Genomic DNA, 14,616 nt, shown 5'->3' on the forward strand with positions numbered 1-14,616 from the left:
TTTGAGATACCTACCTTTGTGAAGGGTTTATGTGGATTCCATCAGTTTTGATGATGTATTTTGTTGATTGTTGAGATGCCCTAGTGTCACTAGGAAGACTGTTTATGCAACTATTATTCTGATAGTGGAAGATTTTACTGAACTAGGTCCCATGGGTTTTTTGTCCCTCTTTTGGGAGTTTTCCTACGTTAAAATTCTGGTGTTTGATTATTTAATTTCTTCCATTGTATTTTCTACTTGGAGTATCTTTGGTATTGTCCATTTAATTGCATAGGTTGTGAGAAAATTATTTTTGGTGCTTCCGCTGTTAGACAGGTTCTTTTTGAACCTTTGTTAAGTTTTTCCAAGACTAAGGTTGGGGTTGAAAATTTTTTTCGCAACCTTTTTTTGCTTACAAAATTGTCCCTAAGGTTTAACTTAGTTTCGTCTTTTTTACCAAAATTTTAATTCGTATTACCAAATTACCTCTAATTAAAAAAATATATAAAAGAAAAAAAAAGAAAAATGGGTTAAAAGGATGGGAACAGGGGAAAGGAATCACGCTGGGGGGTTCCAAGAAAGAAGAGGGGGAAGGAAAGGTGGGGAAGGGGATCTCACCGCTGCTCCTCTCAGCTCGGTGGAGGTGCTCGACGGCAGTGGGTTCTGGTTCGAACAGGGGAAGGCTTCAGTGGTTTTATGATGGTGGGTGGAAGAGAGTGATAAACCCCATTTTTAGGGTTTGTCTTGTGCTTAATTTAGTGGATTTTATTCATTATTCTCACACTTATGCATGTAATTCGCATGTTTTACATTCTTTTTCCTATTTTTATACTATGATTGAAAACATGCTTCTTTGGCCTTAATTTTGCTAATTTTAATTCTTCCTTATTACCATTCGATGTCGTGATATGTTTGCTAAGTGTTTTCAGGGTTTAAATGGCAGGAATGATTTAGACGATAGAAAGGAAGCATGCAAAAGTGGAAGGAACACAAGAAAAAGAAGTTTTGAGAAGCTGACAGCGACGCGCACGCGTGCACAATGCGTACGCGTGACTGGCGCAGAAGACGAGCGACGCGTACGCGTGACCAGAACTTTTTGCATCGACGCGTACGCGTGACAAAGCGTCACGTGCTGCAAATATCAGAACTCGCTGGGGGCTGGGCTCTTTTGGCCCAGTTCCAAACCTAAAAACACAGATTAGAGGCTGCAGAGTGGAGAAATCAAAGATTCAACAATCATTATTCATACATTAGGTTTTAGATGTAGTTTTTTAGAGAGAGAGGCTCTCTCCTCTCTCTAGGTTTTAGATTTTTTGTAACAATCCTAGTTTTCGGAAATTATTTGTTATTTGTGATTTATTTTATTTGTTGATAATTTTATTTTAAGAAAATTATTTTACTAAAGGTAATTAAATGGAGTTTCATCATAATTGGAGTTTAAATTAATTATAATTTTTATATGATATTTATTGGATATTTGGTATAATTGAAATTATAATTTTGATAATTGAAAAATAAGAAGAATTGTATAATTTAATTTAAATAAATTCTATTTTGAATAAACTGTGTTGAACTCCTAGAAATTATTTTATTAGAAATGATTATATTGATATTTATAAATACTTTAAATTTAAGTCAATTAATATTTGTGTACAATTTTTATTATAATTAGTTATTTTATAAATTGAAATTAAAGTTTCGGAGATAGAAAAATAAAGAAAAGTTATATCATTTAATTTGAATAATTAATATTGAGTTAAAACTATATTTTATAAAAATGTTATTAGTATGGTTATTTTATAATTTAAATTAGAAATAATTGATTGAACTTAGCAATATGTTGATAAAGAATGTTCTTAAATATTTTTAAGAGAGTATATTTGATTTTAAAATTACTCTACCCTTCAATTTTATCAAAATATCTATTCATAACTATCCTTTATTCTTTTATAAAATCCTAATTTCTAATCCCAAATTCCCAAATTGAATCAGAAACCCTAATTCCCAAATCCCAGAAACCCTAACCCTAATGTTTTCCTTTCCTCAGCCTTTGAACACAGCCTCCACCCCCTTTCTTCCTAAACCTAACGCTGAAACGAAATGAGTGTGATCCAAGCAGCCACCGTTCAGTCGCCAGAGCCGCCGCTGGGAGTTCTTCGCCGTCACCATCATTGTCATCCACACGAGCTGCAGCGCCACGTAGTCCAGCCGTCGTGACCTCCGTCGAGCCCGCGTCGCTGTAGCATTGGCTGTTCCCACCACTGCTGGATCCGTCGCGCGCGTCGCCGTCTGAGGAGCCACCGCCGTCCTTGCTTGTCGTCTCCCTCAGAGCCGTTGCTGTTCATGCTCCATCGTTGCTGCCCTTCCATGGAGACGCGTTGCCATCACTGAGTGATGGAGGAAGAGGATGCACGAGAGGAGCCACTGCTGCTGGGTTGCTGTTCTGCCACCGTCACTGTCACGTGATGGAGGAGGAAATTGCTCTACCACCATCCGAGCTTGCAGTTGCAGTTGCCCATATTGCTGCCGTAGCTTCTTTGTTCTGTTATTACTTTCTAATTGTTGTAAGACATCCTTGCTGTTATCTCAATTTAAGTTAGCCTTGAATTTCCATAATTGTTTCTTTTATCCGTTTTGAATTCAACGTTCTTACTTACTGCCGTGGCCACCTCACGTTGCTGCTGCCTCCATTTCTGCCGTAAATGCCCTCGGTGCTGCCACTAGAAGTTCGTTAGGGTAAGTTAGAGCTGCCGTTCTGATTCTGTTGCAGCTATTCCGGGTTCCTGCTCGTCCCTGTTCTATCATCAGAGAAACACTACTGAAACCGGGCCAGATTCACCGGTTCTGAGCTACTGTGTTGTTGCCAGAGGAAGGGAACTCATAGGAAAATGTCAGCGAGGCTGCTGTTTGGTTTGATTGCATTGTTAATACAACACTGAGGTAGGGGATTTATTTTTAAAGTTAAACGTTTTTAATTTAGAATGCCTACAAAGTTATTTGGGTAAGTGCAAATGCTTAACAATGGATAAGAATTTCTTAATTGACATGAATGACTTGAAATGCATTTGAAATTAGTTGTTGTTGTGATTATTCTGAGATGTGATTGAATTTAGATGCTGTTGTGAACAATGATTTAGTATAATTTATTAAATTGAAATATGCTGAGTTAATTATTGAAAAGCTGTCGTATGGTTAATTGATGAATTGAGTTTGGATTGTTGCTGTGAATGTAATTGGTTTTGTTGTTATGAGAAACTAATTGATAGAAATAAGCTTGGTTTGAGGTTGAGAAATTTAGATTAAGTTTGATGATGTTTTAGTGTTTCAATTGGAGTATTGAATTCAGGTTATGGTCGTGAATGTTTTTGGGCTTTGTTGTGAGTGTTTGAAGCTGTAATTGATATTGGTTTTTCTGATTTCAATGGAATTGTTGAAAAGTTCTGACTCTATACTGAATTAGTTGAGTTGTGTGGCTGAAATTATGATTGGAATGATTGAGATTTTTTATTGGAACTTTGGTTGAATTCGTTGATTTTGTGAAGTTGAATTATAAATTGTTTGATGAGAGATTATTATGATTCCTGTATTTTGATTGATCAAATTGAAACTGTTGCTGTTAAGTTAGTTTACTATAATGGACTTAGTGATTAATTGAAGTTGGGTTAAGGAATAATTGGAAGACTGAATCTTGAAGTGTTGAACTAATTGCTGAAAATCTGATTTTTGAAATTAAAAGATGACTTTGGAAGTAAATCAGTTATCCAACGTAATCGAAATGATATGAGAGTAAAGGATGAGTAAACTATAATAAAAGTTATTGTTGGGATTCAATTTTGAGAAGTTTGAATTAACTACAAAACTAGCTATGCAATTAATTGAAGGTGAAATTTGAGTATGTTTAGCATATATTATTTAAATTTCAGGGTTTTCCATGTTTTAATAAGTGAGTTATGGGACATGAAAGAGGATATGTTTATTGACTTTGATGAAATTAGAGCTTGAAGGATGGCTCAGGTGAAAGACTTCGTATGGCTCTGCTTTTTCTACTCTGTAGGGACCTTCCCATCTTGATCTCAGCTTGCCTGGCATGAGCCGCAACCTGGATTTGTAAAGGAGGACTAATTCCCCAGGGCTAAACTCTCTCCTCTTAATGTGCTTATCACGCACAGCCTTCACCTTCTCTTTGTACAGCCTGGAGTTCTCATAAGCTTCTAGGCGAAAGTTCTCTAATTCTTGTAGTTGCAGCTTCCTTTCAGCTCCGGCTTTCTCAAACCCCATGTTACATTCTCTTACTGCCCAGAAAGCTTTGTGCTCTACCTCCACTAGAAGGTGACAAGCTTTGCCATAGACTAGGCGGAATGGACTCATTCCTGTGGGTGTCTTGTATGCTGTCCGCTAAGCCCAGAGTGCATCAACAAGTCTGGTGCTCCAGTCCTTCCGATGGGGCTTGACCATCTTTTGCAATATGCGCTTTATCTCTCTACTAGATACCTTGGCTTGCCCATTGATCTGGGGGTGGTAAGTTGTTGCTATCTTGTGAATGATGCCATGTTTCTTTAGAATGCCTGTTAATCTCCTGTTACAAAAGTGGGTGCCTTGATCACTCACAATTGCTCGTGGTGATCCAAAGCGATAGATAATATGATTTCTAACAAAAGAGGCAACAGTGTTAGCATCATCAGTGCGGGCAGAATTGCTTCCACCCATTTAGAAACATAATTCACAACTAACAGTATGTATGAGAAACCATTAGAGTTTGGAAATGGACCTATAAAGTCAATGTCCCAGACATCAAAAATTTCACAGAATAGCATAAGCTGTTGGGGCATCTCATCCCTCTTGGATATATTAACAAATCTTTGGCATGGGAAACAAGATTTACAGAAGGCAACAGCATCCTTAAAAAGGGTGGGCCACCAGAATCCACAGTCTAATATTTTTCTAGCTGTTCTTTGAGGGCCAAAATGTCCACCACTCTCAGAAGAGTGGCAGGCCTCTAAAATTGACTGGAGTTCTGATTGAGGCACACACCTTCTAATTACCTGGTCAGCACCACATCTCCATAAATATGGGTCATCCCATATATAATATTTGGACTCATTTTTAAACTTGTCCTTTTGATGTTTAGTAAAATCAGGAGGAAAGGTATGACTAACTAGATAATTAGCTATAGGTGCATACCAAGGGGCTACTTCAGTTATTGCCTACAACCTATCAAATGGAAAAGCATCATTGATAGGAGTGGGGTCATCCTTGATGTGCTCTAGATGACTCAAGTGGTTGGACACTAAATTCTGTGAACCACTAATGAGCGGATAATTTATACGCTTTTTGGCATTGTTTTTAGGTAGTTTTTAGTATGATCTACTTACTTTTAGGGATGTTTTCATTAGTTTTTATGCTAAATTCATATTTCTGGACTTTACTATGAGTTTGCGTATTTTTCTGTGATTTCAGGTATTTTCTGGCTGAAATTGAGGGACCTGAGCAAAACTCTGATAGGAGGCTGACAAAGGACTGCTGATGCTGTTGGAATCTGACCTCCCTGCACTCGAAATGAATTTTCTGGAGCTACAGAACTCCAAATGGTGCGCTATTAACGGCGTTGGAAAGTAGACATCCAGAGCTTTCCAGCAATATATAATAGTTCATACTTTATTCGTAATTAAATGACGTAAACTGGCGCTCAACGCCAGTTCCATGCTGCATTCTGGAGTCAAACGCCAGAAACACGTCACGAACCAGAGTTGAACGCCCAAAACACGTTACAACTTGGTGTTCAACTCCAAGAGAAGCCTCAGCTCGTGGATAGATCAAGCTCAGCCCAAGCACACACCAAGTAGGCCCCGGAAGTGAATTTATGCATCAATTACTTACTTCTGTAAACCCTAGTAGCTAGTTTAGTATAAATAGAACTTTTTACTAGTTTATTAGATGTCTTTTGACCACGTTACATCTTTGGTCTCAGTTTTATTTTAATATTAATCTTAGGAGACTATTGATCACGTATTGGGGGCTGCCCATTCGGCCATGCCTGGACATTCATCACTTATGTATTTTCAACGGTGGAGTTTCTACACACCATAGATTAAGGGTGTGGAGCTCTGCTGTACCTTAAGTTTCAATGCAATTACTACTATTTTCTATTCAATTTGACTTATTCCTATTATAAGATATTCGTTGCACTTTAACTTGATGAATGTGATGATCCGTGACACTCATCATCATTCTCATTGATGAGCGGATAATTTATACGCTTTTTGGCATTGTCTTTAGTATGTTTTTAGTATGTTTTAGTTAGTTTTTATTATATTTTTATTAGTTTTTAGTTAAAATTCACTTTTCTGGACTTTACTATGAGTTTGTGCGTTTTTTTGTGATTTTAGGTATTTTCTGGCTGAAATTGAGGGACCTAAGCAAAAATCTGATTCAGAGGCTGAAAAGGACTGCAGATGCTATTGGATTCTGACCTCCCTGCACTCGAAGTGGATTTTCTGGAGTTACAAAAGCCCAACTGGCGCGCTTTTAATTGCGTTGGAAAGTAGATATCCTGGGCTTTTCAGCCATATATAATAGTCCATACTTTGCTCGAGATTTGATAGCCCAAACCGGCGTTTTTAATCAGCTCAAGATTGCCCGGCGTTAAACGCCGGAACTGGCACAATAATGGGAGTTAAACGCCCAAACTGGCACAAAAGCTGGCGTTTAACTCCAAGAAAAGTCTCTACACATGAAAGCTTCAATGCTCAGCCCAAGCACACACCAAGTGGGCCCGGAAGTGGATTTTTATGTCATTTACTCATTTTTGTAAACCCTAAGCTACTAGTTATCTACAAATAGGACCTTTTACTATTGTATTTTACATCCTGGAATCTTTTGATCACTTTAGATCTTAGGATCATCTTTGGACGTCTAGTTCCTAGATTATGGGAGGCTGGCCATTCGGCCATGCCTAGACCTTGTTCTTATGTATTTTCAACGGTGGAGTTTCTACACACCATAGATTAAGGTGTGGAGCTCCGCTGTACCTCGAGTATTAATGCAATAACTATTGTTCTTCTATTCAATTCGGCTTATTCTTGTTCTAAGATATCACTTGTTCCTCAATTTGATGAATGTGATGATCTGTGACACTCATCATCATTCTCACCTATGAACGTGTGCCTGACAACCACCTCCGTTCTACTTTAGATTGAGTGGATATCTCTTGGATCCCTTAATCGGAATCTTCGTGGTATAAGCTAGAATTCATGGTGGCATTCAAGAGAATCCGGAAGGTCTAAACCTTGTCTGTGGTATTCTGAGTAGGATTCAAGGATTGAATGACTGTGATGAGCTTTAAACTCGCGATTGTGGGGCGTTAGTGACAAATGCAAAAGAATCACTGGATTCTATTCCGACATGATCGAGAACCGACAGATGAATAGACGTGCTGTGACAGAGCGCGTTGAACATTTTCACTGAGAGGACGGGACTGTAGCCATTGACAACGGTGATGCCCAACATACAGCTTGCCATGGAAAGGAGTAAGAAGGATTGGATGAAGACAGTAGGAAAGCAGAGAGACGGAAGGGACAAGCATCTCCATACGCTTATCTGAATTGCATAAGTATCTCTATCTTTATTTTATGTTTTATTCATCTTTTAATCATTAATCTTCCATAACCATTTGAATCCGCCTGACTGAGATTTACAAGATGACCATAGCTTACTTCATACCAACAATCTCCATGGGATCGACCCTTACTCGCGTAAGGTTTATTACTTGGACGACCCAGTGCACTTGCTGGTTAGTTGTGCGAAGTTGTGATAAAGAGTTGAGATTGCAATTGAGCGTACCATGTTGATGGCGCCATTGATGATCACAATTTCGTGCACCAAGTTTTTGGCGCTGTTGCCGGGGATTGTTCGAGTTTGGACAACTGACGGTTCATCTTGTTGCTTAGATTAGGTATTTTTCTTCAGAATTTTTAAGAATGAATTCTAGAGTTTCATGGTGATGTTCTTATCATCACTAAAGCTGATTGATTCTCATCAATTTAGCTCTTGAATGCAATGTCTTGCTGAAGCTTGGCTAGCCATGTCTAATTTCTTTAGACTAAAGCTTTAGACTAACATTGCATGATTCCTGGAATTCTTATTAAAAATTTTGAATCTCTTTATTTTCTTTTCCACTCAATTTTCAAAAAATCCAAAAAATTACAAAATCATAAAAACCAAAAATATTTTATGTCTCTTGTTTGAGTCTAGTGTCTCATTTTAAGTTTGGTGTCAATTGCATGTTTCTATTCTTCTTGCATTTTTCGAATTCATTCATGTGTCTTCATTGATCTTCAAGTTGTTCTTGATGATTTACTTGCTCTGATCTTTAAATTCTCTTGTTTTGTGTGTTTTGTTGTTTCTCATATGCATTCTCAATTTGTTAGTGTCAGTAGTATACAAACTTCTAAGTTTGGTGTCTTGCATGCATTATTTGATTTTAGTTGCATTTTGATTATTCCTCATAATTAAAAATCCAAAAAATTTTCAAAAGTGTGTCTTTTCTAGTCAATAATACAGAGAATTGAAGATTCAAAACATACAGCAGAGGAATCACACAGAAAAAGCTGGGCGTTCAAAATGCCCAGTGAAGAAGGAAAACTGGCGTCTAAATGCCAGCCAGGGCACCTGGCTGGGTGTTTAACGCCCAAAAGGGTAGCATTTTGGGCGTTAAACGTCAGAATGGATACCATTCTGGGCGTTTAACGCCAGGATGGCACAAGGGGGAAGATTTTGTTTTTAATTCAAATTTTTTTCAAGTTTCCATAATTTTTCAAAATCAAATCTTTTTCAAATCACATATTTTCAATCATTTATATTCAAAATCAATTTCTTTCCATTTTTCAAAAATACTTGCTAACAATTAATGATTTGATTCAACATGTCAAGTATGTTGCCTTATCTGTTGAGAAAGGTTTAACGTTTGAATCATATCTTTTCTTGTTAGCCAAGCCATTAATTTTAAAAATCAAATCTTTTTAAATTGTTTTTCAATCATATCTTTTCAATCATATCTTTTTAAAACCATAACTTTTCAATCATATATTTTTAATCACATCTTTTTCAAAATAGTTTTCAATCATATCTTTTTGATTTCTAATTTCAAAATCTTTTTCAAAATCACTTAATTTCTTTCTCAATCTTAGTTTTCGAAAATCAATTACCATTTCTCAAAATTTCTTTTAATCAATTCACTTTAATTTTCAAAAATTTCTTCCCCTCTTCTCACATCCTTCTATTTATGGACTAACACTCCTCCTCAATGCACAATTCGAACTCTATCTCTCTTGATAAGTTCGAATTCTTCTACCTTCTCCTTCTATTCTTCTTTTCCTCTGACATTTCAAAGAATCTCTATACTGTGACATAGAGGATTCCATATTTTCTTGTTCTCTTCTCTTTCATATGAGCAGGAGCAAAGACAAAAGCATTCTTGTTGAGGCTGACCCTGAACCTGAAAGGATCTTGAAGCGAAAGCTAAGAGAAGCTAAAGCACAACTCTCTGTAGAGGACCAAACAGAAATCTTCAAAGAAGAAGAACCCATGGCAGCCGAACACAACAACAATGCCAACAATGCAAGGAAGGTGCTGGGTGACTTTACTGCACCTACTCCCGACTTCTATGGGAGAAGAATCTCTATCCCTGCCATTGGAGCAAACAACTTTGAGCTTAAGCCTCAATTAGTTTCTCTAATGCAACAGAATTGCAAGTTCCATGGACTTTCATTGGAAGATCCTCATCAGTTTTTAGCTGAATTCTTGCAAATCTGTGACACTGTCAAGACCAATGGGGTTGACTCTGAGGTCTACAGAGTTATGCTATTCCCTTTTGCTATAAGAGACAGAGCTAGGATATGATTGGACTCACAACCCAAAGAAAGCCTGAACTCTTGGGAAAAGCTAGTCAATGCCTTCTTGGCAAAGTTCTTTCCACCTCAAAAATTGAGTAAGCTTAGAGTGGAAGTCCAAACCTTCAGACAAAAGGAAGGTGAATCCCTCTATGAAGCTTGGGAAAGATACAAACAATTGATCAGAAAGTGTCCTTCTGACATGCTTTCTGAATGGAGCATCATAGGTATCTTCTATGATGGTCTGTCTGAACTGTCCAAGATGTCATTGGACAGCTCTGCTGGAGGATCTCTTCATCTGAAGAAGACGCCTGCAGAAGCTCAAGAACTCATTGAAATGGTTGCAAATAACCAATTCATGTACACTTCTGAAAGGAATCCTGTGAACAATGGGACGAATCAAAAGAAAGGAGTTCTTGAGATTGATACTCTGAATGCCATATTGGCTCAGAACAAAATATTGACTCAGCAAGTCAATATGATTTCTCAAAGTCTGTCTGGAATGCAAGATGCACCAAGCAGTACTAAGGATGCTTCATCTGAAGAAGAAGTTTATGATCCTGAGAACCCATCAATGGAAGAGGTGAATTACATGGGAGAACCCTATGGAAACACCTATAATCCTTTATGGAGAAATCATCTAAATCTCTCATGGAAGGATCAACAGAGACCTCAACAAGGTTTCAACAACAATAATGGTGGAAGAAACAGGTTTAGCAATAGCAGGCCTTTTCCATCATCTTCTCAGCAACAGACAGATAATTCTAAGCAGAGCCACTCTGACTTTGCAACCATGGTCTCTGATCTAATCAAAACCACTCAAAGTTTTATGACTGAAATAAGATCCTCCATTAGAAACTTGGAGGCACAAGTGGGTCAGCTGAGTAAGAAAGTTATTGAACTCCCTCCTAGTACTCTTCCAAGCAATACAGAAGAGAATCCAAAAGGAGAGTGCAAGGCCATCAACATGGCCGAACTTGGAGAGGAGAAAGAGGCAGTGAGCACCACTAAGGAAGGCCTCAATGGACGTCCACTGGCCTCCAATGAGTTCCCTAATGAGGAACCATGGGAATCTGAGGCTCACACTGAGACCATAAAGATTCCATTGGATTTACTTCTGCCATTCATGAGCTCTGATGAGTATTCTTCCTCTGAAGAGGACGAAGATGTCACTGAAGAGCAAGTTGCTAAGTACCTTGGAGCAATCATGAAGCTAAATGACAAGTTATTTGGTAATGAGACTTGGGAGGATGAACCCCATTTGCTCACCAAAGAACTGGATGACTTGACTAGGCAGAGATTACCTCAAAAGAGACAGGACCCTGGGAAGTTCTCAATACCTTGTACAGTAGGCACCATGACCTTCAAGAAGGCTCTGTGTGACCTAGGGTCAAGCATAAACCTCATGCCTCTCTCTGTAATGGAGAAGCTAGGGATCTTTGAGGTACAAACTGCAAGAATCTCACTAGAGATGGTAGACAATTCAAGAAAACAAGCTTTTGGACTTGTAGAGGATGTTCTGGTAAAGATTAAAGACCATTACATCCCTGCTGATTTCATAGTCCTAGAGACTGGGAAGTGCATGGATGAATCCATCATCCTTGGCAGACCCTTCCTAGCCACAGCAAAGGCTGTGATTGAGGTTGACAGAGAAGAATTGATCATTCAAGTGAATGAAGAATCTCTTGTGTTTAAGGCTCAAGGATATCCCTCTGTAACCATGGAGAGGAAGCATGAAGAGCTTCTCTCAAAATAGAGTCAAACAGAGCCCCCACAGTCAAACACTAAGTTTGGTGTTGGGAGGCCACAACCAAATTCTAAGTTTGGTGTTAAACCCCCACATTCAAACTCTAAGTTTGGTGTTGGGAGGTTCCAACATTGCTCTGAGTATCTGTGAGGCTCCATGAGCGCCCACTGTCAAGCTAATGTCATTAAAGAAGCGCTTGTTGAGAGGCAACCCAATGTTATATTTATCTATTTTCCTTTCGTTATTTTATGTTTTCTATAGGTTGATGATCATGGCAAGTCACAAAATCAATTGAAAAAAAGAAAAAACAGAATGAAAAATAGAAAGAAAAATAGCACACCATGGAGGAAAGCTTGTTGGCATTTAAACGCCAGTGAAGACAGCAAATAGGCGTTTAACGCCCAGTCTGGTACCATTCTGGCGTTTAACGCCAGAAAGGGACACCAGACTGGCGTTTAATGCCAGGAAAAGGCAAGAAGCTGGCGTTAAACGCCAGAAATGGGCACCAGCCCGGTGTTTAACGCTAGGATTGGCAGAAGGAGCATTTTTGCTCGCCACTTGGTGCAGGGATGAATTATCCTTGACACCTCAGGATCTGTGGACCCCACAGGATCCCCACCTGCCCCACCACTCTCTCTTTTCTTCACCCATTCACCAATCACTTCAACACCTCTTCCCCAAAAACCCCTCACCTATCAAATCCCACCATTCTCTTCACCACTCACATCCATCCTTCATAAATCCCCACCAACCTCATCATTCAAATTTAAACCACTTTCCCTCCCAAACCCACCCATAATGGCCGAACCTTACCCCTCTTTCCACCCCTATATAAACGCATCTTCACTCCTTCATTTTCACACAACTTACACACTACTTCTCCCCCTTGGCCGAAAAATAAAGCCACCTCCATCTCCTCTATTTCTTCTTCTTCTACTCTCTTCTTTCTTCTTTTGCTCGAGGACGAGCAAACCTTCTAAGTTTGGTGTGGTAAAAGCATTGCTTTTTGTTTTTCCATAACCATTTATGGCATCTAAGGCCGGAGAAACCTCTAGAAAGAGGAAAGGGAAGGCAAAAGCTTCCACCTCCGAGTCACGGGAGATGGAGAGATTCATCTCAAGGGTGCATCAAGACCACTTCTATGAAGTTGTGGCCATGAAGAAGGTGATCCCCGAGGTCCCTTTCAAACTCAAAAAGAGTGAATATCCGGAGATCCGACATGAGATCCGAAGAAGAGGTTGGGAAGTTCTTACTAACCCCATTCAACAAGTCAGAATCTTAATGGTTAAAGAGTTCTATGCCAATGCATGGATCACCAAGAACCATGATCAAAGTGTGAACCCGGACCCAAAGAATTGGCTTACAATGGTTCGTTGGAAATGCTTAGATTTTAGTCTGGAAAATGTAAGGTTGGCATTCAACTTGCCCATGATGCAAGGAGATGAACACCCTTACACTAGAAGGGTCAACTTTGATCAAATGCTGGACCAAGTCCTCAGAGACATTTGTGAAGAGGGCGCTCAATGGAAGAGAGATTCAAGAGGGAAGCCGGTTCAACTGAGAAGGCATGACCTCAAGCCCGTGGCTAGGGGATGGTTGGAGTTTATCCAACGCTCAATCATTCCCACTAGCAATCGGTCTGAAGTTACTATAGACCGGGCTATCATGATTGGAGAGGAAGTAGAAGTTCATGAGGTTATATCCCAAGAACTTTATAAGGTGGCGGACAAGTCCTCTACCTTGGCAAGGTTAGCCTTCCCTCATCTCATTTGTCACCTCTGTAATTCAGTTGGAGTTAACATAGAGGGAGACATCCTCATTGATGAAGACAAGCCCATCACTAAGAAAAGGATGGAGCAAACAAGAGATCCCACTCACCATGAAATCCCTGAGATGCCTCAAGGGATGCACTTTGTAAAACCCGGTTAATTAATGGTGAATTAACCCATAAATGAGAATTTATTCTAGAAAGCCCAAAATGTGATTTTTATGGCTTAATATGATAGAGGAAATTGAGACGAGAATTTGGGTACCAATTTTTTAGAATTCGGACTAAGATTGGACCGAACGGGCCAAACCGGGCCAATCGGACCCAAAGTGGGCCCTTGGCCCAACATAACTTAACCAAAACCCTAGTTTTCAGCATTCTCTCTCCTTACTAAATGGTGGACGAAATTGTGCCCTCTTTGTATGAGATTTATTTAATGGCTCTTTGGCATGTGTGATCACAACTACGTTCAACTTAACCAGCAAGTGTACTGGGTCATCCAAGTAATACCTTACGTGAGTAAGGGTCGATCCCACAGAGATTGTTGGTATGAAGCAAGCTATGGTCACCTTGTAAATCTCAGTTAGACAGATTAAATTGGTTTATGATGAGTTCAAAAATTAATAATAAAAAGAAAATAAAAGGGATAGAAATACTTATGTAAAGCAATAGTGGGAATTTCAGATAAGTGTGTGAAGATGTTGTGCTCCTCTCGTATCTCTATTTTCTTATTACATTCATCCAATCCTTCCTACTCCTTTCCATGGCAAGCTGTATGTAGGGCATCACCGTTGTCAATGGCTACATCCCATCCTCTTAGTGAAAACATTCCTATGCTCTGTCACAGCACGGCTAATCATCTGTCGGTTCTCAATCAGGTTGGAATAGAATCCCTTGATTCTTTTGCGCTTGTCATCACGCCCAACCTTCAGGAGTTTGAAGCTCGTCATAGTCATTCAATCACAGAATCCTACTCGGAATACCATAGACAAGGTTTAGACTTTCCGGATTCTCATGAATGCCGCCATCTATCTAACTTATACCACGAAGATTCTATTGAGGAATCTAAGAGATATGCGCCCTGCCTAAAGTAGAACGGAAGTGGTTGTCAATCACGCGCGTTCATAGGTGAGAATGATGATGAGTGTCACAGATCATCACATTCATCAAAGTTAAGTATAACGTATATCTTGGAATAAGGATAGAAGAGAATTGAATAGAAAGTAATAATAATT

General features: G+C 39.1%; 1 non-coding gene across 1 annotated transcript; it reads right to left on the bottom strand.

Moving 5' to 3' along the window:
• Positions 1-9,966: 9,966 nt before the first annotated feature.
• LOC112804491 (small nucleolar RNA R71) lies at positions 9,967-10,074 on the bottom strand. The gene has a single exon (XR_003203105.1). It is a non-coding gene; the product is annotated as a small nucleolar RNA R71 (small nucleolar RNA).
• Positions 10,075-14,616: the final 4,542 nt, after the last annotated feature.

The sequence above is a fragment of the Arachis hypogaea genome, chromosome 5, assembly GCF_003086295.3.
Source record: "Arachis hypogaea cultivar Tifrunner chromosome 5, arahy.Tifrunner.gnm2.J5K5, whole genome shotgun sequence".
Taxonomy (NCBI): Eukaryota; Viridiplantae; Streptophyta; class Magnoliopsida; order Fabales; family Fabaceae; genus Arachis; species Arachis hypogaea.